Raw genomic sequence first — 23606 nt, 5'->3', positions numbered from 1 at the left:
GTGTCTGTAGCATCTTAATACAATGTGGTGTTCAAAGATGGACTAGGTCCCGGGGTTTTTCTGCATTTGCGGTTTTCCTCTTTAACAAAATTCTGGTGTATGTGTTATTTCTTTTCCGCATTATATTTTGTTATATAATTGAAATATCACAGGTTGTGCGTAGTTCAATCAATTAGATAATCCAACATTTGGTTGTTGATTGAAATTAATTGATCCTTGAACATTGGTCTTTGGTACGGTTCAAGTTATTTCTCTTATATTCAATCGGGCTCGCAAATTCCTATTTGCTGATTGCGGATTGAATTGAGAAATATATATATAAACTCGTTGATATACTTTTCTCTAGATTGAGTCTTACTGTCTAGTTGATTCTCTTGAAAGTATATTGGATTTTGTCTATTCAGATTGCCAAACGAAATATTGGGTGTGGTTGTTAGACCCCCGCTTTTTCAATGATGTTAGGTCCAAAATTCTTTAAAAAAAGTTCAACTAGGTATTATTTTCGCGCAATAAAAGATAACAAATGTCTATCCAAAATTAAAGTACAACCAACAAGTGAGAATCTCAAATAAAAAGCTAGGAATGATGTATGAAAAGAGCTGTGCTAAATCAGCATGATGTAAGCAAGTTTGAGATCTCCATTTTTGCAAACTTTTTTCCTAATGCAATTCCAAATTCCTCTTAGTAAATCTATAGCTATCCAAGTCATTTACCTGTTAGTGTCTATCATTGGATTTCTAAGCCCTTTTATCAAGATTGTCGTCAATTCTTGCACTTACATTGCAACATTCATTACTACTGAAATCAACAGAAGGAAAAACATAAATCACCACATTCAAGATTATCAAACTAGTACCATTCATAATATTAACATTACTATCACCCAAACTAAACAAGAAAATAAGAGTAAACACCATCAAGTGCTTCAGTTCACTGATATTTTAGAGGTTCACAACCCTAAAAAGCAAGAAAATGCTACTTTTCCCATTAAAAACTTCATCACCTTTTCCACAAGTACCACCACCTATCAACACCAAAGAACTGGGAAACTCCTAATAAAAGTCGGTCGAAAAGAGAAAAACCAAAAGATCAACCTTACCAACATCTACAACAAGATCAAGAAGACGAGGAGAAAGTACCAAGATAGCTATTGTGAAAAAATCTTGTTAATTATATTCAGACTTTTCTCAACGACTGAGACTTTGGCTTCTCTCGATACCCCAAGATAGGCTTCTAAAAGTCCTCTCCATCGTAGATCCAATTTTCGTCTTCCTCATACTGCGTACTGTAATCACTGCCTGAAGATGCAGGAGGTACACTTTCTTCATCAGAAGAATCACTTCCATCACTGTCCTCATCCTCTTCAGTCTCCTTTTCCAATAACTCTTCATCATCATCACTTGAGTCTCCCTCCTGCATGGTCCTGGCAAAGATGTTTGGCTTTCTCAGCCTCATATTGCCTGTAAAACTTCTCCTCATAATACTATATCATCATTTTCTTCTCATATGCAACATCGGAATCTTTTTCACTGGAAGAAATTTCTTTGACATGATACAACCATTCTCAGTCTCTTCAGATTCACTTTCTGTTGCACTCACATACCTCTTCCACTCCTTGTTCCTCTCCTCAAATTTTCTGGCATCTCTTGCAAGACGTTTCTCTTTCCATGATGCATATTTAACAACTTCATCTTCCTTTCTCCTTTGACGATCTAATTCATGTGCACGTCTATCTATCTCACCCTGAAGATCATTCTTCAATCTCTCTATTTCCTGATCACTCAATAACATTGCAAGACTCTTGGCTTACATGTAATTTGAAGAAGAAGGAAGAGCTCCGGGATTATTTTGACCAGGATTTGTCATTGTTAACTGTTTTCTCAATAATTTTTTCCCTTTTTGGTATAATTGAGAATTTTTATGATAATTTCTCTCCTAACCCCCCTTTCAAAGACTTTATTAAACCCATTAATACCCATTTATGGCTTTTTGTCAAATGTCTTGTCGCTTGGCTATCCACACCTCTTAAAATCCATGCACACCTTATTCAAAATCATCATTACTCAGTAAAACCCTATTTTCAAAACCTAATTCTAGACGCTTCATTAGCCTATAAAACCTTTGGAACTGTCACTAAGCGGTTTATCTGTAGGTCACCTAATTTTGATAATTTTCATTGGGATTTAATTGAAACTGTTGGTTTTATGCAGATTCAGAAAAGGCAGAACCTGGTGAGAGGCACCATTATAGTTTGGGGAATATCAAGAAAAATGGTTATCACTCTCTCCAAATGGGTTAATCCTGAGTTGCACAATAATTTAACTTTTCAGTAACCTAAGCCAAAAAATTAACAACCAAAAAGGTTATTATTTTCTTACCCACAACAAATCACACATTTTATTAAACCTCATTCCCCACCCCAATGCTTTAATTACATTTGGCTGGATATGCAAATATACCCGTACCAGAAAAAACAACTCTCTTGAGTGTTCACCAAATTTTTCTCCCCTCATACTGACGTATATGTTGTACGTAATGGAAAAATATTTGACTTGGATTATAGGACAAGTAGTTGGATTGTCCCTTTACTATCGAACCCACGTGAACCTTAAGTCTCAATCTCATTTTGCTTCTCTGAAAAGATTTATGGAGATGGACAAAACGACCACTAAGGGTCCCAGCATCATAAGACAAGCAAAACCTATATCATACTTTGGAAATCTTTCTCCTTGGTACACGCCAGAAATTATTTTCAAACAATCTGATACTTCCCATTTTAAGGTTCATTCCTTGGTAAAAGAAAAGATATGTTTATCTATTCACATCTTTGTGATATGTCAAAATCATAACCTTACCAGATTCCTTCATAGTCAAATACATATTTTAATCCATCCTCACAAAATTTATGTCTTTATTTATTTTGAATCTATAAGTTATATGGAGTCCTCAAAACCTCAAATAATTCCCAAATGTCTAACCTAGAAATTCAAAACTTAACTTTGAAAATGGCAGAAAAAGTTACGTTACCTTCTAGTCTTTCTTATCAGTGTTCATTGACAAAACTGTTATCATAGCTGGAACATATATTAAGTGGAAATGGTGCTTGGTAGGTTATGTTTGTCGTGAAACCCTTGTTCCTAATTCTTCTATTCGGCATCATATTTGCACCCAGTGGCCACTATCTCAAACACCTACTGTTACAATATTTAGTGGTTCGAGAAACAAAGTTCTCATAAGATTCTTAGCTGAAAATGACTTCAACAGAGTCAATTATCAACATCCATGGTTTGCTTGTGGTTATTTAATTGTTCTTAGATCAGTTCCTCTAACAGTCTGGCCAGCAAATCAACAGACTTCATTCGCAGAAGAGTTAATGTGGTTGATTTTATGTAATATCCCAAAAGAGTGCACTGAATTTGAAGATCTATAAAAACTTACTTTCAAACTTGGTGAGTTAATTAATGCTTCAGAACCTTTTGGAAACCATCCAAAGAAGAATGTAAAAGTTTATGTAAAGATCCCAGTTCAAAAGGCTTTACCAATTGGTATTCTACTCTTCACTAGTGGAAGAAATCAACCTTTCCTCGTTGAATGCAGATATAACAAAGTTCCTAGAATATCTGTACTTCCTTTCGCATTATTGATCATAAAGATGCTAACTGTCCAGCTTGGAAAGCAAAACAGAAAGCCATTAAAGAAATTGCTTTTTTTAGTACCAGATATGCTCTACCTGCAGTCTCAAAGCTGATGATGCCTCCCAAATCGGTGATCCTAGATACTCCTTATAGATCTAGTGTTATTGTTAATGATATTATCATGACTCCAAGTGATATTTTTCTAGACTCACGAGCCGAGTCTCCTAATGTCCTAGAAATTCCAGGATGAATTCCTTTTAGAACTCCCTGTGAAGTTCAATGAGGAGGATAATATCCACCTAAACTCTCCCATATCTGCTGATGAGATAAAAAAAATCTTGTTCTTCAAATTGGAGGGAAAAAAAGCCCCTAGCCCTAATGGTTTTACTGGTATTTTTTACCAAAAACACTGGGATATTATAGGAGAGGTTGTTGTTGATATAACTCAAACCTTCTTTTGTACTGGTCACACTGAAAAAGCGGGGGTCTAACAACACCACCCAATATTTCGCTTAGCAATCTGTATGTACAAACTCGAATATACTTTTAAGAGAATCAACAAGAGTCAATCAATTAAAAGTATATCAACGAGTTTATATTTCTCTCTTGATTTGATTTACTCAAGCAAGAACTGCGAGTTCTAATCAAATACAAGGAATAACTTGGATGGTACCAAAGACCAATATCCAACGATCAATCAATATCAATCAACAACCGAAGGTCGGATTTCTAATTGATTGATTCAAACGCACAACCTATATTATTTCAATTATATAAACAAATATAATGCGAAAATAGAAAAATAACACAGACACCAGAAATTTTGTTAACGAGGAAATCGCAAATGCAGAAAAACCCAGGGACCTAGTCCAGATTGAACACACACTGTAATAAGCCGCTAAAGACACTATCCTACTCCAAGATAACTTCAGACTGGACTGTAGTTGAACCCCAATCAGTCTCCCACTGATCCAAGGTACGTGTAACGACCCTCAAGCTCGTCAACGCTATTAGACCGGTCAAGTGACGAATTAACCGATAATAACTCGATTAGTTTAACACGAGCGATAATTGATAGGAATTAATATAACAACGATCTAGATACGAAACTAGTATCATTGATGAGGTCTCGAAAAGTTACGTGGATTAGACTACTCGAACGTGTCATTCGAATATCATACGAAGAAGATATCATCGGATCCGTATGAAAGGCAAAATAAGCATTTGGTGTTTTAGCCGACCCGGATGCCCTTATCATTTTGAGGTGTCCCATTAACAAACCTTGGTCTTATCTACACGTATCGAGAGGATAAACTCTCATTTTCTCTTTACTTTCTTCTTTCTTCTTTCATCTTCTTTTTCTTCTTCTCTTCTGTTCTTCTTCATCGATTTTCTGTGAGAGTTTGAGTAAGATTTGATTAAGGAAAATCAACTGGAAGTACTGATAGATGATTGGAGACGAAGGTGATGGTGTTGTGGTTGATTGAGAACGAGAATGAGAGGATAGTTTTATTTCTGTAAATCGAGGTTAGGGTTGGTGTGGATTTAATGATGATATATTGTTGTTGAAGGATAAAGAACGAAAGGGTTATGGTTGAATCAAGGTTCTGAAGTTGTGTTGATGATGAATCGAAGAAGTTAAGAGTTGGGTTTTCTCAGGACAACCTTAAAGAAGAGTTTAAAATTCGATTTGGTGAGATTGAGATGAAATTAAGGATGGGTTTTAGGAACAGATCATGAAGAACAAGTCTGTTGTGTTATTTGGGAATTCATTAGGAGAAATTGAAGAATTAGGGTTCATGTGTTCTTCCCCAAAGTGGTTTTAGGGTTTTAGTAGAATTGGATTGGGGGAAAAGCAATTCAATGGATGCTGATACTTGGGTAAGTCTTTAAATTGATTTAGTTCTAGTATTTTAATTTTGATGGTTTTAATTATTGAGATTGGGTGATTATGAATGAATATGAGTTTTAGATGAATTAGGTTGAAGATGTGGTTGTAGTTTAGTTTATAATTGATTAAAAAAGTATTGTTGATATAAAGAAGACTCAGGGAGTTGATGTTCTTAAATATTTGATTAATATGATTGAGATGAGGTTGCAGATGATGATGGAAATGATGTTGAAGTAAGAATGCCATGTTTATTGAACTGTTTTGCGTGGGTGTGCAGCCGAGTTCGTTTAACTGACAATGTTGATTGTTGTTATTGAAGTTTAAATGTTTTAGAATTGGAATTGTCAAGGTTTGGATGAATGAGTGATTACAGGGTACCAGATGGGATAATTATGGATGCCTGAATTGAGGTTGAAGCTATGATGGAGTTTGTATAGGGTTACAGATAACTGTGATGAGTTACAGGGGTTGCAGTGGAACTGAATTGAGATGTTGCATGGGGTATGGTCTGGTGAAGTACAAGGTTATGGGAAATGACAATGAAACTGAGAAGTAAAAGAAAGGTTGAATTGAGAGTTCTAGAGATGTATTGGCAGTTTAGTTGTGCTGGTTTGTTTGTGTTGAAAAGCTTGCAACTACTGCAATTGCAGGTAGGCATAATTTGTAATTGTAATTGAGATTTGAAGTTTTATTTGAATATTTGAATTGATGCAATAAGTAGATTGAAGTTGAACTTGAGTTAGCTTGTAGAGTTATAGTGCAGTTGTGTGAGAAGAACCCTCGAACTGTCTAACTGAGCTTACTCAGTCTGATTCAGTTTGTTAATCTGACTGAGTCGAGTTGACACTGTACACCTGAGTTGAATCGGTTTGACTCAGTGACCAGACCAGTAGACAGTTGACTTTGATTAGACCTGACCTTGACCTCTGACTGACGTTTACCATTAGTTGACCCGTTGACCGTTAGTGACTGCTAGTTGACTCAGATGAACTGGGCCTTAGATTAATGGGCCGGGTTCGTGGACTTGGTCTTAGAGTTAGTTTTTTTAGTTTGATGAATTGGACCAGTTATGGTCCGAATTAGACTTTGGTTTCTTCTAAAAATTTGTAGATATCCATACGACTTAGATAATGGACTATATAATTAACCTAATTGAATTAGTAAACCTTAGTTATGCTAAAGATGCTAAAGATAGAGAATCAAGAGGTGTAAAGTCATAAATGGGCTTAGAACCATTAGATAGACTGTATGATTCTTGTGTCAGCCATTTTGGCTAGATTCTTAGACTTTTTGTGTGATTAACAGTTAGTTTATATTAACAACGATCGATTCAAGGGATGAACCAGTGGATCGTGGATCTCGAGGTAGGCGTGGCTTGTCATCAAAAGAGGTGGGAATACATTTAACTCCTTTGTGATTATTGTTGTTTTCTATTACAAAAGCTTATGTTTAACAAATTCATGCATTGCCTGATTGTGTATTCCATGCATTATTTTATTTTAAATCCTGAAAGTATTGTTGATTCTTTAAATCTTTCCATTGCTTGGAAAGGAATTGTAATGCTTTGTTTGTCTTTATGAATTGTTTGGGAAATAAGAATTTCTATTTGTATGCGTAATAGGTGTGTAAGGCATTGGTCGACACCTATTAGGAAAATGATTGGTGTGTAAGGAATTGGTCTATCTGGAAATAAGAGTTTCCATGCGTGGTATATAGGATACTGCTCCTTCATTTACATCTACATGAATTCGAGCTTTTATGTGTATTAGGTGTGTAAGGAATTGGTCGACACCAGTATAAACTAATAGGGTGTGTAAGGTATTGGTCGACACTCAATATAATACATTGTTTGAAGAAGGAGTTAGTTCCATATACATGATTGTTTACTGCTGTGAAATTAGTTGTGTTTAGTGTTTAAGGAAAACAAGAATTGTTTTCTAATCATTTACAATGATTGCATGAAAGTTAAATGTTATTCCTATGGGGCACCCCTTTTAGGGATGATGTGCTCACCCATTCCCACTTTCAGTTTCAGAGACAGATCAGAGTTGCGCAATGAAAGTTTCGAGGAGTCGAATCCGCAGTTTTTTAACTTCTGCTATGTTTATTATGATTTATATTCTTTTTGTAAACTAAATGACTATTGTATATGTATCATTTGAGAGACGTTTCTGTATATATATATTTCAGAGCGGGGCTAGTTTTTGGGTTAAGTTTTGTAGTATATTTCTTAATTAAATGTTTAAGTAAATGAATTAGATTTTTAGTGCCTCTTATTTAGGTTAATCTCTTGGAATAGTCAGTTGCTAGATTTGAGGGCGCTACAGTGTTGGTATCAGAGCTCACTATTAGATCTTATATGGGAAACAATTGGAATAGCCAGTGTCAGTTAGTGAAATAGATTAGTTTAGAACTGGGTTGGGTTTGTGAGATAAATCTTAATCACTAAAAGCTATCAATAATAAAAATAATTATTTGATTGATTGATTTGTTTGTTTGGTTGGTTGTTTGTTTATGTATTGAAGTAAAAAATTTATGGTACACCAGTAACTTTAGCTAATAAAGTTTAGAGAATAATTAACCTTAATAAACTAACACTTAGTTAATCCAGCACTAGGGAATAGCAAAGGTTGCGTTTTTTCTGTTCATAGAAGGAATTGTTGGGCTTGGCCAACCTTGAAAGGGAAACTGCATTCAAAGATGACCGATCATAGACGTTTAGTATGATTTAGATCTTTTAGATACCGATAAGTATAAATTAGATTAGAAAGATTCGTACGATTCTTCCTTCAAGTTAAAGACAAATATCTTATAAAATAGAAATTAGTTTAGAGAACTTAAAAGACTAGAATTTATAGTTTCTTCCTTATAGAAATCAGTATAAGAAGTTTAGACTTCCCTATTTGATAGAACTTAAATCAGCGTAGTTGAACCTAGAGCTACTATTGATGGTGGTTTTTAGTTTAGGGTTAAAATTGTAAAACCTTACATCTGACATAACGTCACTAGGACCACTAGCGCATTTATTGGATCATTAAACACGCCTACGTAAGAATTACCAGGGTACCTTTTTTTTACATATATATGTGTCATGTTCCACGGTAGAACCCTTAGTATTGACCGACATCACCTTCGTACACCAAACCCTAAATTCTTACACCACCGTGCCAATGGCAAACCGTGCCAGCCACGTCTCCACGCCAAAGCATGCCAACCATGCCAGCCGCGCCACCGTGCCAGCCGCGCCACCGTGCCAATGGCAAGCCGTGCAAGCCACATCTCCGCGGCAAGGAATGCCAACCATTCCAGCCGCGCCACCGTGCAAATGGCAAGCCGTGCCAGCCACATCTCCGCTCCAAGGCATGTCAACCATGCCAGCCGCACCACCGTGCCAATGGAAAACCATGCCAGCCACGTCTCCGCGCCAAGGGATGCCAACCATGCCAGCCGCACCACCGTGCCAATGGCAAACCATGCCAGACACGTCTCCGCGCCAAAGCATGCCAACCATGCCAGCCGCGCCACCGTGCCAATAGAAAACCATGCCAGCCACGTCTCCGCGCCAAGGCATGCCAACCATGCCAACCGCACAACGTGTGCCAATGGCATGCCGTGCCAGCCACACCTCCGCGCCAAGGCATGCCAACCATGTCAGCCGCACCACCGTGCCAATGGCAAACCATGCCAAAGCCATGTTGTCCCCGCTACATGTCGCTGGCTTCCAAAATGAAGGGTTGCAACAATCAACGACGACCCTTCCATATGAGATGCAGATCTTATCCGTCCAAGGTCGCCAGCCAACGAATGGTAACCTTTGGCCCAACGCTAAAACCCTAGTTTTGGTCACCCCTAAACCGCACCAAGGCATGCCGACCATGCCACATGTGCCAATGGCATGCCGTGCCAACCACCTTGCCGCTCCTAAACCATACCATGTCAGCCTTCCCTTTACGACTGCCAAAACGAAGGCCTGCGAAAATCAACGGCCACCCTTCCATCTTAGATGCAAATCTTAGCCGTCAAAGGTCGCCAGCCAACGCATGGTAACCATTGGCCCCACGCCTAAACCGCGCCAAGGCATGCCGACCATGCCACATGTGCCAATGGCATGCCGTGCCAGCCACCTTGCCGCGCCCAAACCATACCATGCCGGCCTTCCCTTTACGGTTGCCAAAACGAAGGCTTGCGACAATCAATGGCCACCCTTCCATCTTAGATGCAAATCTTAGCCGTCCTAGATCGCCAAACAACGCATGGTAACCTTTGGCTCAAATCCTAGTTTTGGCCACGCCAAACCGCGCCAAATCATGCCATGCTACATGTGCCAATGGCATGCCAACCACCTTTCCGCGCCATACCATGCCGGCCTTCCATATGCGGCTACCAAAACGAAGGTGTGAGATGATCAATGGCCACCCTTCCATCTAAGATGCAAATCTTAGTCGTCCAAGGTCGCCAAACAACGCATGGTAACCTTTGGCCCAATGCCAAAACCCTAGTTTGGCCGCGCCTAAACCACGCCAAGGCATGCCGCGCCATCCACCTTTTCGTGCCTAATCCATGCCATGTCGGCCTTCCCTTCACGGCTGCCAAAACGAAGGCGTGCGACAATCAACGGCCACCCTTCCATCTTAGATGCAAATCTCAGTCGTCCAAGGTCACAAACCAACGCATGGTAACCTTTGGCCCAACGCCAAAACCCTAGTTTGGCAGCGCCTAAACCACGCCAAGGCATGCTGACCATGCCACATGTGCCAATGGCATGCCGCGCCATCCACCTTGCCGCGCCTAAGCCATGCCATGCCGGCCTTCCCTTTACGGCTTCCAAAACGAAGGCGTGCGACAATCAACGACCACCCTTCCATCTTAGATGCAAATCTCGGCCGTCCAAGGTCACCAACCAACGTATGGTAACCTTTGGCCCAACGCCAAATCCCTAGTTTGATCGCGCCTACACCACGTCAAGGCATGCCGACGATGCCACATGTGCCAATGGCATGCCGCGCCATCCACCTTGTCGCGCCTAAGCCATGCCATGCCAACCTTCCCTTCACGGCTTCCAAAACGAAGGCGTGTAACAATCAACGGCCACCCTTCCATCTTAGATGCAAATCTCAGCCGTCCAAGGTCACCAACCAACACATGGTAACCTTTGGCCCATTGCCAAAACCCTAGTTTTGGTCACGCCCAAACCGCGCCAAGGCATGTCGGCCATACCACATGTGCCAATGGCATGCCAGCCACCTTGCCGCACGATACCATGCCGTCTTTCCCTATGCGGTTACCAAAACAAAGGCTGGCGACGATCAACGACCATCCTTCCATCTAAGATGCAAATCTTAGCTGTCCAAGGTCGCTAACCAACGCATGGTAACCTTTGGCCCAACGCCAAAACCTTTGTTTTGGACACGCTCAAACCGCGCCAAGGCATGCCACCATGCCACATGTGCCAATGACATGCCAACCACCTTGCCGCGCCATACCATGGCGGCCTTCCCTATGCGGATACCAAAACAAAGGCTTGCGAAGATCAACGACCATTTTTCCATCTAATATGCAGATCTTAGCCGTCAAAGGTTACCAGCTAACGCATGGAAACCTTTGGCCCGACGCCAAGCCCTAGTTTGGTCGCGCCCAAACAAAGCCAAAACCCTAACTTTTGGCCGCGCCTAAACTAGGCCATATTAAAGCCGTACCGTACATGCTTTCATGCCACTGGGTACTAAACGAAGGGTTGCAATAATCAACGGCTACCCTTCCTCTCAAGATTCAAAATCTCGACCGTCGAAGGTCACCACCGAGCCGGCAAGTCTCCCAAGCTCAACTTTCCGAACAACAACATGCTACACATTTTCCACGAAAACACTCGAGACATCAACACATGTCACAAACTAGGGGATGCTCATTGGGTATTGGTTTGGCGATTTAGAGCGTGCGGCGTGCACTATGCCCGTTATAAGACAGTGTCATAAGGATGAGGCGGTTTGTAAATACATGGAGTAATGGTGAAACGCTTTCTTTTATGGAACATCAATTCCAGGCGTTACCGTTTACCACCTCCTCCCATTTACTCATCCGTTTTCCATTTCTTACGAGACCAGAGTACGTTTCACTTTGACTTGTATAAATAGGTCTTACCTATTTCCACCGAACAACAAGTTCTGGCCAGGATCATACAACACTCAGAAAACTTTTTCTAGGTTTCCCATCTGTTAGCTTCCTACTTTCTGATGCAAGTCACAAAACAACTACTCTTCCAGGATCAACTATTCTGGTCTCAATACTCTCTTCGCTTCCCTCCCCAAAGCCAACCTTTCTCCTCGTCTTTGTGACCGAAGCAAGTATGGAATGGCCATTTCTTGGTTTAGGACGGATTTGTACAGATTTATCTCTTGAATCTAAAGTACTCCCTTGCAGTACATTGTTTAGGGTTTAGACTCGTTTCTCACCCACACACCCGAAATTACCGAAATTAGCAGAAATCGTGTTCACCCTCAAACAATTGGCGACCACAGTGGGAGGTTTATCTTTCGGTCACGATGTCAATTTTCAATCCTCGATATCATACCTCGACCCAGACGTCAGGACAGTAAAATCAAACGATCCGTTCAGGAATCGACGAGTCAGCTACTAGGCGGCTCGATTACCAGTCGTGACACGGCAAGGGACAACTGGGGACTTCCGAGGGGTTAGAATCAAAGTATCCTCCCAGGGATCGGAAACACAACAAGGAATGACTGGGGACTTTCCACAGTCACGGCGGTGCTTCTCACAAATCTCGATCTTACACCCGGGAGATTCATTTTTATCAGGAGATCCGAAAAACCGAGTAAGTCTTGCTAGACAAAATACATGGTCTACTACTTCAAATCTTCACAGGGGAGATAAAAAACCGATAGCCATATTTTTCCCGTGTTTCATGCTTTCTACTATGGCACAACATTCACAATTCCATGACTTCCCTGGGGTACTCATGCCACTTATATTCATAACCAAAAACATCAATATTCTAAAACAGTTCATTCCAAATAATAATCCAAAACCCTCAGGGGTAATACTTGTCTATCAACCCAAAAATCCAGAAAATCAAAACCATAAACCAAGTGCTTTGTTTGCCTTTCAAAAAAAAGAACAGTCACCTACCTGTACGTGCCTACTTTGCATAATAATGATTACCCGTCACTATTCATGAGGTAGCCGACGTTACTACGGTGATATTCGAAGAGGAATTGTTTATGACGAAGTGTTTCTACAAGTTTATAAAAGGAATACCCACGGCTAGGGTTTATACCAGTTCAGAAGAACAATATTTCTACAGATTTATGGAAGGCATACCTATGGCTAGGGTTTGCACCAACACAATAAAACAAGAAAACAAATTGAAAGAGAAACGCTGGAGTACATAGCTGGAATATGCTTGCCCACTTTATTGTTACCGCGCTACCTCTAACACCAAGACGTGAGAACAAAGATACGAGATAAAAAGGAGAGCCAACCACTTTCATACACATAACACTTTTGGAATTTGAATAAGGAAATGATTTCCTATTTGAGCTACGTATGGAAAGAGGCAAATGGGCCCGCAAGAACAAGTTCGCGCCACGCCAAGCCAGCGCCGTGCCAAGCCAACAGTCCGCGCCATTCCTAGCCGACAGTCCGCGCCATACCAAATACAATCCAACGTCCATGCCAAGCCAGCGTCCACGCCAAGCCAGCGCCCATTCCAAGCCGATCCAGCGCTAAAAACTTGCATCTTTCCAGCGCCAGCAGCTTGCATCCTTCCAGCGCTAACAACTTGCATCCTTCCAGCGCCAGCAGCTTTCATCTTTACAACAGCTTGCATCTTCCCTGCGCCAACAGCTTGCATCCTTCCAACGTTGCTCTTGAACGCCCAGTAGAAGGGAATCAACAATCTAATTTCATTACGCGAAAATATCAGGAACGACTTCTCCAAAATCGAAGCAAAGAAAAATCAGCAACCCCCCTGAGTTCACAAAGCTCTTTTCCCTGTCAGGATATGCATGATTTCTGGGGACTTCGCCCGCAAAATCGTGCAGTCTATGATGAAACATTTATGTGAGATTCTATATTTCCCCAAGGGACAACGTCAAGGCATATTTACAACCCTCAACCGCACTGCATCAGAGAAGCAGCTGTTTCCAACCAGAGAAGTCGTTCCCAAACACCAACCTCTCCTGGAAAACACGATTGATAGATGGAACTGGGGACTTCTAACCATTTTTCGCTTGAAGGGTGTCCAGTTTGACAGCACACTGATTAACGCAGCCGCTCCGCTTCAACATCCTCCAGCAGCGACTCCGCTTCAACGATCACTCTGACAGCCGCTCCGCTTCAACGCTCGCTCCAGCAGCCGCTCCGTTTCAGCATTCTCTCCATAAGCTTCTCCAGGATCCAAAGACGAGGCTTTAGCGTTCGGCTTCTTAAGTTTCAACATCTTCTCCAAGAGTCGAAGCTGCTTCAACGACGCTTCTTCCTGGAAAGGGTCGTACCACCATGCTCCCCATGTCAAGGATCATGATCACAACCAACCAATCTTCATAATCATGGACAGTTTGCTCGCTTACGCATCCAGCCAATCTTTTTACTTCCACGGATGCCCGTACAACTCCAGCCAATCCTTTTACTTTCACGGATGCCCATACAATTCCAGCCAACCTGCTTCGTTACCACGACAATGTAGTCTCTTCTGATTACATATGCTACCAAGAATTGTTGCCGCTCATTTGTTGATACCAGCCAGAGCTTCACCACAACAACAATCACTACAAAGATGGAAACATGTAAACCATACTTGAGGATATACACGGAATCCCTTCAAGGGTACAACAAGGCCATAGCCGCAACAAGGTCATCTACTCTTCAAGGGTGCAGCGCAAGAATATCATCACCTCTCTGTCTAGAAGACGCCTTCAATACTTTACGAGGCCGCGGAGGATCCCAAGCCTGCTCAGAGGAAAACAACTTCAGAATCTGAAGAAAAATACGACTAGAGACTTCTCTTCGCAGTCCATCGACGACCATCAAAGACTCATGAGATAACTCCAGAGACGCGGCTGAAACATTTTCTTGAAGAAACAGAGGGAGCCATGATAAACAACATAACTCTCTCATTCCTACATCTTCGCTATCCAGAATATTTCGTCCATGCGATATCTTGGGCATCCCAGCGTCACATCCAGAAGAGTATGATAAGCTTGTATCAAATCACGTGGACGTGGATTCAAGGCGATGCAATGAAAATAGGATACACATGGGGACTACCATCATGAGACGCTTTCACTCCTCTCAACCAGGTTATTTCTGATTTCAACAACATCACTGTCAAAGTTTCACGAGCCGCGAGAATTTCTCAACACGAAGTCGTACATGTACACCGAAGACTTCAAGAGCACGCCAAAAAAATACATTCACATATTCATCCATGCCATTGGATCAAACCGAAGTATAACTTGGGACTTCTTACCACATCTCATTCCATACGATAGTCCAAGATTCAGAAGATGGTTCGAAGGATGTCGCTTGGAACAAAGTCCTAGAAGACTTGATAACAGCACATCGGCAACGGAACGTCTCCTTATTTCATCCGGGGGCACCAGAAGTTTTCGACCATACAAGCATTCACAGCACATCATCATCACGATCAGAAGGTCCAGGCACTGAACAACCTAAAGTCGAGGATGGACCGATACCGCAACCACAATCTCCAAGATTAACCCTGACATGATCGTTGTCGAGCATATATTCCATCCATCCGTCCCAAGAATGCAATGGAGTTTGGTAAATTTTGGAATCCACTGGAGAGACACTGTAGACGAAAGCGCGGATACAAACGAGCAACAAAAAACAGAAGAAGGTCAATACCTCTTTTCATACGGACGGAGTTTCTAGAGTTTTGCACAGAATAAAGTTCCCTTCTTGCTCCATGAACGGGAACAGATGACTCGGCGCGACTATGCTTCCCCGGGCCCGCAACATCCCTCCTGAATTCTTCCTAAGTTTCACTGTCGGGCCGTTTTCACCTCGTAAACGAGCTCAAAACCTAAATATTCCCTCGTAAGGAGATAGGAAATTCTTTTCCGGTCAGATGGAGGGGCGGACCGTCAAAATCCGAGTTCATACGAGAATTCGACAACGATTTTAGTAAGGAGCGCTAATTAGGGTTTCGGCATCCCAAACCATGATTTCGAAAAAGTTGCACTACCATTTGATAACCGAAGTTACAGCGTCATCACCATCGTTTGGTAGCCGAAGTTCTGAAACCAGTTTACACCATTCTTTGGATTGAAGAAAGTTTCCACCATTCCGCTGACCGAAGCCAGTTTCCTCCATTCCAAGCCGACCGACGCCTGCGGCTCCCATTCCAAGCCGACCGACGCATGCGGCTCCCATTCCAAGCCGAACAACGCCAGCGGCTCCCATTCCAAGCCGATAATTTACAGCTCACCACTTCACGATCTAGCCAGCAACACCACAAGTAAAATCTATGCAAGGCCACCAATACGAGAATCACGAACTCTCCTTACCTCTCGAAAAAAGTTAGTCGGGTCTTCTTGACCATCTTTTCACGACTTGTCATTTCGATTTTGTCCTCTCCTGTCACCATCTTATGCTTACCTCGCAACAATGCTTCTGTTCCGAGCTAAGCAGAGGGCTTAATGTTTATGGTGTTTTTTAGCTTAGGGTTAAAATCATAAAACCTTACATCTGACATGACGTCACTAGGACCACTAGCGCATTTATTGAATCGTTCAACACGCCTACGTAGGAATTATCAGGGTACCTTTTCTTTTACATATATATATATATATATGTGTGTCATGTTCCACGGTAGAACCCTTAGTATTGACCGACATTATCTTCGTACACCAAACTTTGAATTCTTACACCACCGTGCCAATGGCAAACCATGCCATCCACGTGTCCGCGCCAAAGCATGCCAACCATGCCAGCCGCACCACCTTGCCAATGGCAAGCCGTGCCAGCCACATCTCCGCGCCAAGGCATGTCAACCATGCTAGCCGCACCACCGTTCCAATGGCAAACCATGCCAGCCACGTCTCCGCGCCATCGCATGCCAGCCGCACCACCGTGCCAATGGTAAACCATGCCAGCCGCGCCACCGTGCCAATGGAAAACCATGCAAGCCACCTCTCCGCGCCAAAGCATGCCAACCATGCTAGCCGCGCCACCGTGCCAATGGAAAATCATGCCAGACATGATTCCATGCCAAAGCCATGCCAGCCCCGCTACATGCCGCTGGCTGCCAAAACGAAGGGTTGCAACAATCAACGGCCACCCTTCCATCTGAGATGCAGATCTTACCCTTCCAAGGTCGCCAGCCAACGCATGGTAACCTTTATCCCAACGCCAAAACCCTAGTTTTGGCCACGCCAAAACCGCGCCAAGGCATGCCGACCATGCCACATGTGCCAATGGCATGCCGTGTGATAGACACATTTTTGTGTCCGATTTATCTCGATTCTATATATTGTTAGGGCTCATTTTTGTACTTATTATGGTGTTTTATTTATTTGTAGGTATTTTTGGCTAATAAAAAATTTTGGAAAAAATTGGCTCGAAAAGTTGTCGGAAATCACCCGGAGGACATTTGCTATTCGGACTCTCTTTGGATAAGGGGTAACCTAATTACTAAGGGGCATCCCATTTCCAGGCAGTTGCTAATCGCACCCCTACTCTGGATAAGGGGCAACCATCTTCAACATTCAAAAAAAAAGGATTTTGGCGGGAAAAAAATGTAGTTAAAGAGCAGTTTTGGCAATCGTGATTTGGAGGAGTTTGAGGTCGATTAAACCTCTGATTTTCATAGGATAGACTCCTTATTGGTCTAGGAATCTGATATGGGTGTTTAAATCGATTAGATTGGGCTCAATCGACGGATTTTTCTCACAATAAGAAAATATGGAAAGTCACGTGTGTGACCTGTTTTAGGGAATTTTAGAGTGATTAAAACGCTGTAAACCTTCCCAAGGATTTGTATCTATCTAAGGAAGAGTTTAGAATAAAAAGGAAAGCTCAGAAACGCGTAGAAATCATAAAACAAGAAATTGTCGCAACTTGGCTGTGAAGAGAAGGAAAGAGAAGGAAAGAGATTTTGGAAGATTTGAGAGAGATTTAATCGGTATTTTTGATATAAATAGATGTCTTGGATCATATAGAAGAGGTGTCGAGAGTTTGGGAACCTAAGGAGAGCCAGAGAAGAAGAAATCAGAGCTTTACCAAACTCTGTTTCTGCTGCTGCTGCTGTTGAAGAAGAAGAACAGCTGAAGAACATTGACCCTCGCTAGACAGTCGCAGAAAAGTGTCGTTGTTTAACAGCTGAAGAACATTAAGCTGTTCAGGGAAGTCTTATTTCACAGCAGTCTCAGCGACAAAGCAACAGTTTTTCTGTAATAGTTCCATTGTAACAGATGTTTTGCAACACCAATACATTGTTGCAAACAGTCTGTGTTATTAATTTTCACTCTTTTAATCATCTTTTGAGCAACAAACACATATTTTGAGATCATGATTAATATGAGGAGCTAAACCACATTGCTGAGGAGATAGAGGAAGCTATTTTTCCAACAAAAAGTGGTATATTCTATTTTATCTTTTTATTTGCAATAATTATATGATTATTTGCCTTGAACTATTATTGAATATGATTTTTATTTGAGTGATTGTGATCTATTTTGATGGAGTATGCTTAGTTTTAATACTTTTGATGCTTCATACTTGGTATTTACAATTATTACTTTTGAAAATCTACTTGTTGCAATATTTTAGAATCAAATTAAACAAGAAAATTGCATAAATATAAGTATTGGTTTAATCACTTTAAACTTGGAAAATAGTGGAATCTTAACCTCAGTGTTTCTTTTAGTATTGATATCATCTTTGATTGAGTTTGCTATAATTTTTAGTGAGTTTTCTATTTTAATATTAGGATTTAAGTCTAATTAATATCCTTCACAAGTCTGAGAATCGAACCACTTTTACCACTATCTACAAATCACATCAATTTTTGGCGCCGCCGACGCGGACTTGTTTTTAGGGTTTTAGATTTATTTATTTATTATTTTTGTCTTTTTTTATGTTTTTGGGTATTTATCTTGTGTCTACAGGTTCTGGATCATAAAGAAAATTGAGCCAAGGAGTTTGGTGATTTCATAAAGACTTGGAGCTAAAGATTAAAGCAAAAAGAACAGAAAAGAAGACAATTTTATTTTAAGACAATTTTAGTTTAGGGTTTGTTTATTTTATTTAAACTGTATTAGGGTTTATTATTTTTGTAATTTTTCTTTATTTTTTTGGACTTTTGGACTTTGGACTTTGGGACATTATTTTTTTTTATTACCCTACGGAAGGGTACTTTAAATATAAACTGTTTGCAGAGAAGGAGGACAATTACGATATTGTCTCTGCACCTTGGGTTCGTACACTAGACATCGGAGTCAGTGGCCCGAGTCGACTACAACCGATTCATCCCCCGTCTGGAACGGGAGGTAAGATTCTAAACACTCGCGAATCCCCTGTCAGCGAGTTACTGGACTCCTTCGTATGCATATATGTTGAGGACTGAATACGACATTTATTTTTCTAGTAAAGGGCAAGGCCTGGCCATACAAGATAAGGGTTCGGATTTCATCACCGTTCTCTTCTTGCCCGCTTTAGGAACACGTAACCTACGCGAACCTAAGCCTAAAATTTTGACTAGAACGAGACCGATAGGGTAACGAGCTTAACAGGAAAGTCATTCGAAAAATATTGGTTACTCTTTTAAGCATACTTCGAAGTTCTTGACGGTTTCTGTAAGTTGAATGCGTGACTGCGCCGCCTTGTAATACCGGTGAGGCCTTGGGTATCAAAGCTCCACCGAGCTTCCCTCGCCTCTATTCAACTTACGTTAACTCGGATTGATTCCAGAGGGGTTTGCTTAAATTGTAACGAATTCCCGTTCGAAGGATTAGAAGCTGGTCTAGAAACAATCTAAGTGGAGCCATCATGCTTTTTGTTTTGCTAGAAATCAATAGGTTTGATTTGGTTGAGTCGGCCTTGATCTGTGTTTGCTTACCCTTCCAATTTAGAAAATTCTATTGTATGCCTGAACGTAAAAGAGACGCACTAGGTAGATTTGTTAAAGAAAACCTAGTAGTTGAAGCGTCTCGATTACCTTAATCTAGAAAGTCCGGCTTTTGAAGAGTCTGTTTTTGAACGTTCTTTGACTGAGGAGAGAATCCTGTTGCTCCGATAGCGCCAGAAATGGCAACTTTGAAAGCTTTGTTGAATCCAACTAGGACTACCCGTCCTTCGTGTATTAAGTTAGCTGAAACGGAGGCACCCTATGAACTGAAACCTGGGACCTTACAGATGCTCCCAATCTTTTTAGGGAAAGAAAATGAAAACCCTTATTACCATGTTAGGGATTTTGAGGAAATTTGTAGTACTCTAAGAATTAGAGGCTTAGATGATGATGCTTTGAAACTTAGGTTATTCCCATTTTCCCTGAAAGATAAGGCCAAGTCGTGGCTGTATAGTTTGGACTCCGAGTCAATTGAGACATATGAACAACTTACATCTGCCTTTTTCAATAAGTTTTTCCCTAGGCACAAAACATCGTCTATTAGGACGCAAATATGCACATTTTCACAACAAGAGGGAGAATCTTTATATAGGTATTTGGAAAGGTTCAATGATTTATTATCCCAGTGTCCTCATCATGGTTTAGAAAAGGTTAGGCTAGTTCAGATCCTTTATGAGGGTTTAGATTATTCCACAACGACCATGGTTGAGTCTCTATGCACTGGTGGATTTGAAAACCAAACTGTTGATGCGGCGATGGAATTTTTTAATGAAATCGCCGAAAAAACCCAGCAATGGGAAAATAGTAGGGCACCCCAGAAAACAATTCTTTTAAGTAGAGGAAACGTTAATAGGGTAGAAGGAGGCTATGAATCAGATGCCAAAATTGCTGCTATAGCAAAAAGGTTAGAAGCCTTAGAAGTGGGCCAGACTAGTGGTAGAGTGGAGCCTTTTTGGGAAGGCCAGAATATTGAAGAGCAGGCCAATGCTCTTTATAATAACACTAGATTTGATAACCGTCAAAAGATTGACCCATATTCAGAAACCTATAATCCTGGTTGGAGAAACCATCCGAACCTTTCGTGGTCTAAGGGCCAAAGTCAAGGTCAGTTTAGTAATTCTAATGCTCCCCCAGGTTTTGGCTATACTAAGAATCCTTCAGGACTAGCTCAGTTTCAGAATCAGTCAGATAAGAAAATCCTAAGTTTAGAGGAATCTCTCGCCTTGTTAACTCAGCAAACTGCAAAATTCCAGTTATCCGTAGAACAGAGTCTACAAGCTAGTAACAGGATAGGACAAGAAAATAGTCAGGCTATTTCCGAGTTAAAAACCCAGGTTGGTCTGATAAGTGATTCTTTGAGAGAAAAAGGTAAGTTTCCTAGTCAAACACAACCCAACCCTAGAGGAGTTCATGAATTAGGTGCAAAACCATCGAATCAATTGAATGTTGTTAGAACCCTTAGAAGTGGTAGAGTTGTAGACAATAAGGTAACCATGCCCGATAGTGAACATACTGTAGTTCACCCCTCAGGATCTCACCTCTCAGGACCAGTAGCTGAAGAGACTGATAAAGTTTCTGATGATGTGAATTCGGTTCCTGAAAGGTCTGATTTTAGGCCTAGAGCCCCATTTCCTCAGCTATTAGTACCAACAAAGAAGGAATCGAACTTTAATGACATAGTGGAGGTTTTTAAGCAAGTTACCATAAACCTTCCCTTATTAGATGCAATTAGGCAAATTCCTGCTTATGCCAAGTTCCTTAAGGATATGTGTACGCGAAAGCGAAAACTTAGCGTCCATAAGAAAGCCTTTTTAGCTAGTCACGTAAGTTCAATCATTCAGAACACCACAACTCCAAAGTACAAAGACCCAGGTTCTCCTACCATTGCTTGCACAATAGGTAACTTCCGGGTAGAAAAAGCTTTACTTGACTTAGGAGCCAGTGTGAACTTACTGCCATTCCATGTATACTTACAGCTAGGACTTGGTGAAATGAAACCTACTCAGATGACACTGCAGTTAGCTGATAGGTCTGTTAAAATCCCTCGAGGTGTTATCGAGGATGTTCTTATTGAGGTCGACAAGTTTATTTATCCAGTGGATTTCGTGGTCCTAGATACCCAACCTGTCCCTGACCCAGAGAACCAGATACCTGTGATTTTAGGTCGCCCATTTTTAGCTACGTCTAATGCGATCATTAACTGTCGAAATGGTGTGATGAGTTTATCTTTTGGTAATATGACTATGGAGATGAACATTTTTAATGTCAGTAAGCAACCTCATGAGCTAGATGACACATGTGTTGAGGAGGTGAACATGATAGAAGCCTTAGTTCAGGAGTCATTACCAAACATCTTGTCTGAAGACCCATTAGAAAGTTGTCTATCCCATTTTGGTTTAGATTTTGACGACGATAGCACTATTGAACAGGTGAATGCTCTATTAGATTCTACCCCTGTGTTAGACACTGATAGATGGAAAGCTAGGTTCGAACCGTTACCAGTTTCTGAGACTACCCTAATTCCTTCTTTAGAAGAGCCCCCAAAGTTGGACCTTAAACCACTACCCGATACTCTAAAGTATGTGTTTTTAGGCCCATCTGAGACTTTACCTGTGATTGTAGCTTCCAATTTGGATAGTGATCAGGAAAGTAGGCTAGTAAATGTACTTCAAGACAATAAGGAAGCTTTAGGGTGGACTATAGCAGACATTAAGGGTATAAGTCCTACTGTGTGTATGCATCAGATTCATTTAGAGGAAGACTCCAAACCTTCTAGGGAGATGCAACGTCGACTGAACCCTAACATGAAAGAGGTAGTTCGAAAAGAGGTGCTTAAGTTGTTAGATGCGGGTATTATTTACCCAATTTCAGACAGTAAGTGGGTCAGCCCTGTTCAGGTTGTCCCCAAGAAATCAGGTATCACTGTAGTCCAGAATGATAATAATGAATTAATCCCAACCCGAGTGACCACGGGATGGCGTGTGTGTATTGACTATAGGAAATTGAACAAGGTCACAAGGAAGGATCACTTTCCCCTTCCTTTTATCGACCAAATGCTAGAGCGATTAGCTGGACATAGTCACTATTGCTTCTTAGATGGCTACTCCGGTTATAATCAGATCGTTATTGCCCCAGAAGACCAAGAGAAAACCACTTTTACCTGTCCCTTTGGTACCTTTGCGTATAGACGCATGCCTTTCGGGCTATGTAATGCCCCTGCAACTTTTCAGCGTTGTATGATGAGCATATTTTCTGATATGGTAGAACGGTTCTTAGAGGTCTTTATGGATGATTTTTCAGTGTTTGGTTCATCTTTCGATGAGTGCTTGCATCATTTGACATTAGTGTTGACTAGGTGTAAGGAAAAAAATTTAGTGCTTAATTGGGAAAAATGCCATTTCATGGTTAAATCAGGAATTGTATTAGGGCACATCGTCTCTTCAAAGGGTATAGAGGTAGACAAAGCCAAAGTTGACCTTATTAAGACTTTACAGGTCCCAAAAACCGTAAAAGATATTAGGTCATTCCTAGGGCATGCAGGTTTTTACCGTCGATTCATTAAGGATTTTAGCTTGATTTCTAGACCTCTTTGCAATTTGCTTGCAAAAGATGTTAAGTTTGTCTTTGATGATGCTTGTTTAGAGGCTTTTGAGAAGCTTAAAACTTTACTCACTACTGCCCCGATAGTCCAGGCACCTAACTGGAACCTACCCTTTGAGATTATGTGTGATTCTTCAGATTATGCTATAGGTCGTTTTAGGACAACGAGAAAACAAATTACTTCATGTGATTTATTATGCTAGCAAAACTCTGAATGATGCCCAAATGAACTACACAACTACCGAGAAGGAACTTTTAGCCATCGTGTTTGCCTTGGATAAGTTTAGGTCCTACCTATTAGGTTCTAAGATCATAATCTATACAGATCATGCTGCTTTGAAATACCTTTTATCTAAGAAGGATACCAAACCTAGAT

At 41.1% G+C, this 23606-nt stretch overlaps 1 long non-coding RNA gene and 1 pseudogene across 1 annotated transcript; one reads left to right on the top strand and one right to left on the bottom strand.

The window, feature by feature from the left end:
- The first annotated feature begins 4974 nt into the window (after positions 1-4974).
- LOC113298813 lies at positions 4975-7087 on the top strand. Its single transcript, XR_003334396.1, has 2 exons — positions 4975-6176; positions 6832-7087. It is a non-coding gene; the product is annotated as an uncharacterized LOC113298813 (long non-coding RNA).
- A 13086-nt stretch (positions 7088-20173) lies between these two features.
- LOC113300775 lies at positions 20174-20273 on the bottom strand (annotated as a pseudogene).
- Positions 20274-23606: the final 3333 nt, after the last annotated feature.

The sequence above is a fragment of the Papaver somniferum genome, chromosome 7 (genome assembly GCF_003573695.1).
Source record: "Papaver somniferum cultivar HN1 chromosome 7, ASM357369v1, whole genome shotgun sequence".
Taxonomy (NCBI): domain Eukaryota; kingdom Viridiplantae; phylum Streptophyta; class Magnoliopsida; order Ranunculales; family Papaveraceae; genus Papaver; species Papaver somniferum.
The sequence above is the reverse complement of the archived record's forward strand: the minus strand, read 5'-3'. Positions and strand labels throughout refer to the sequence as shown.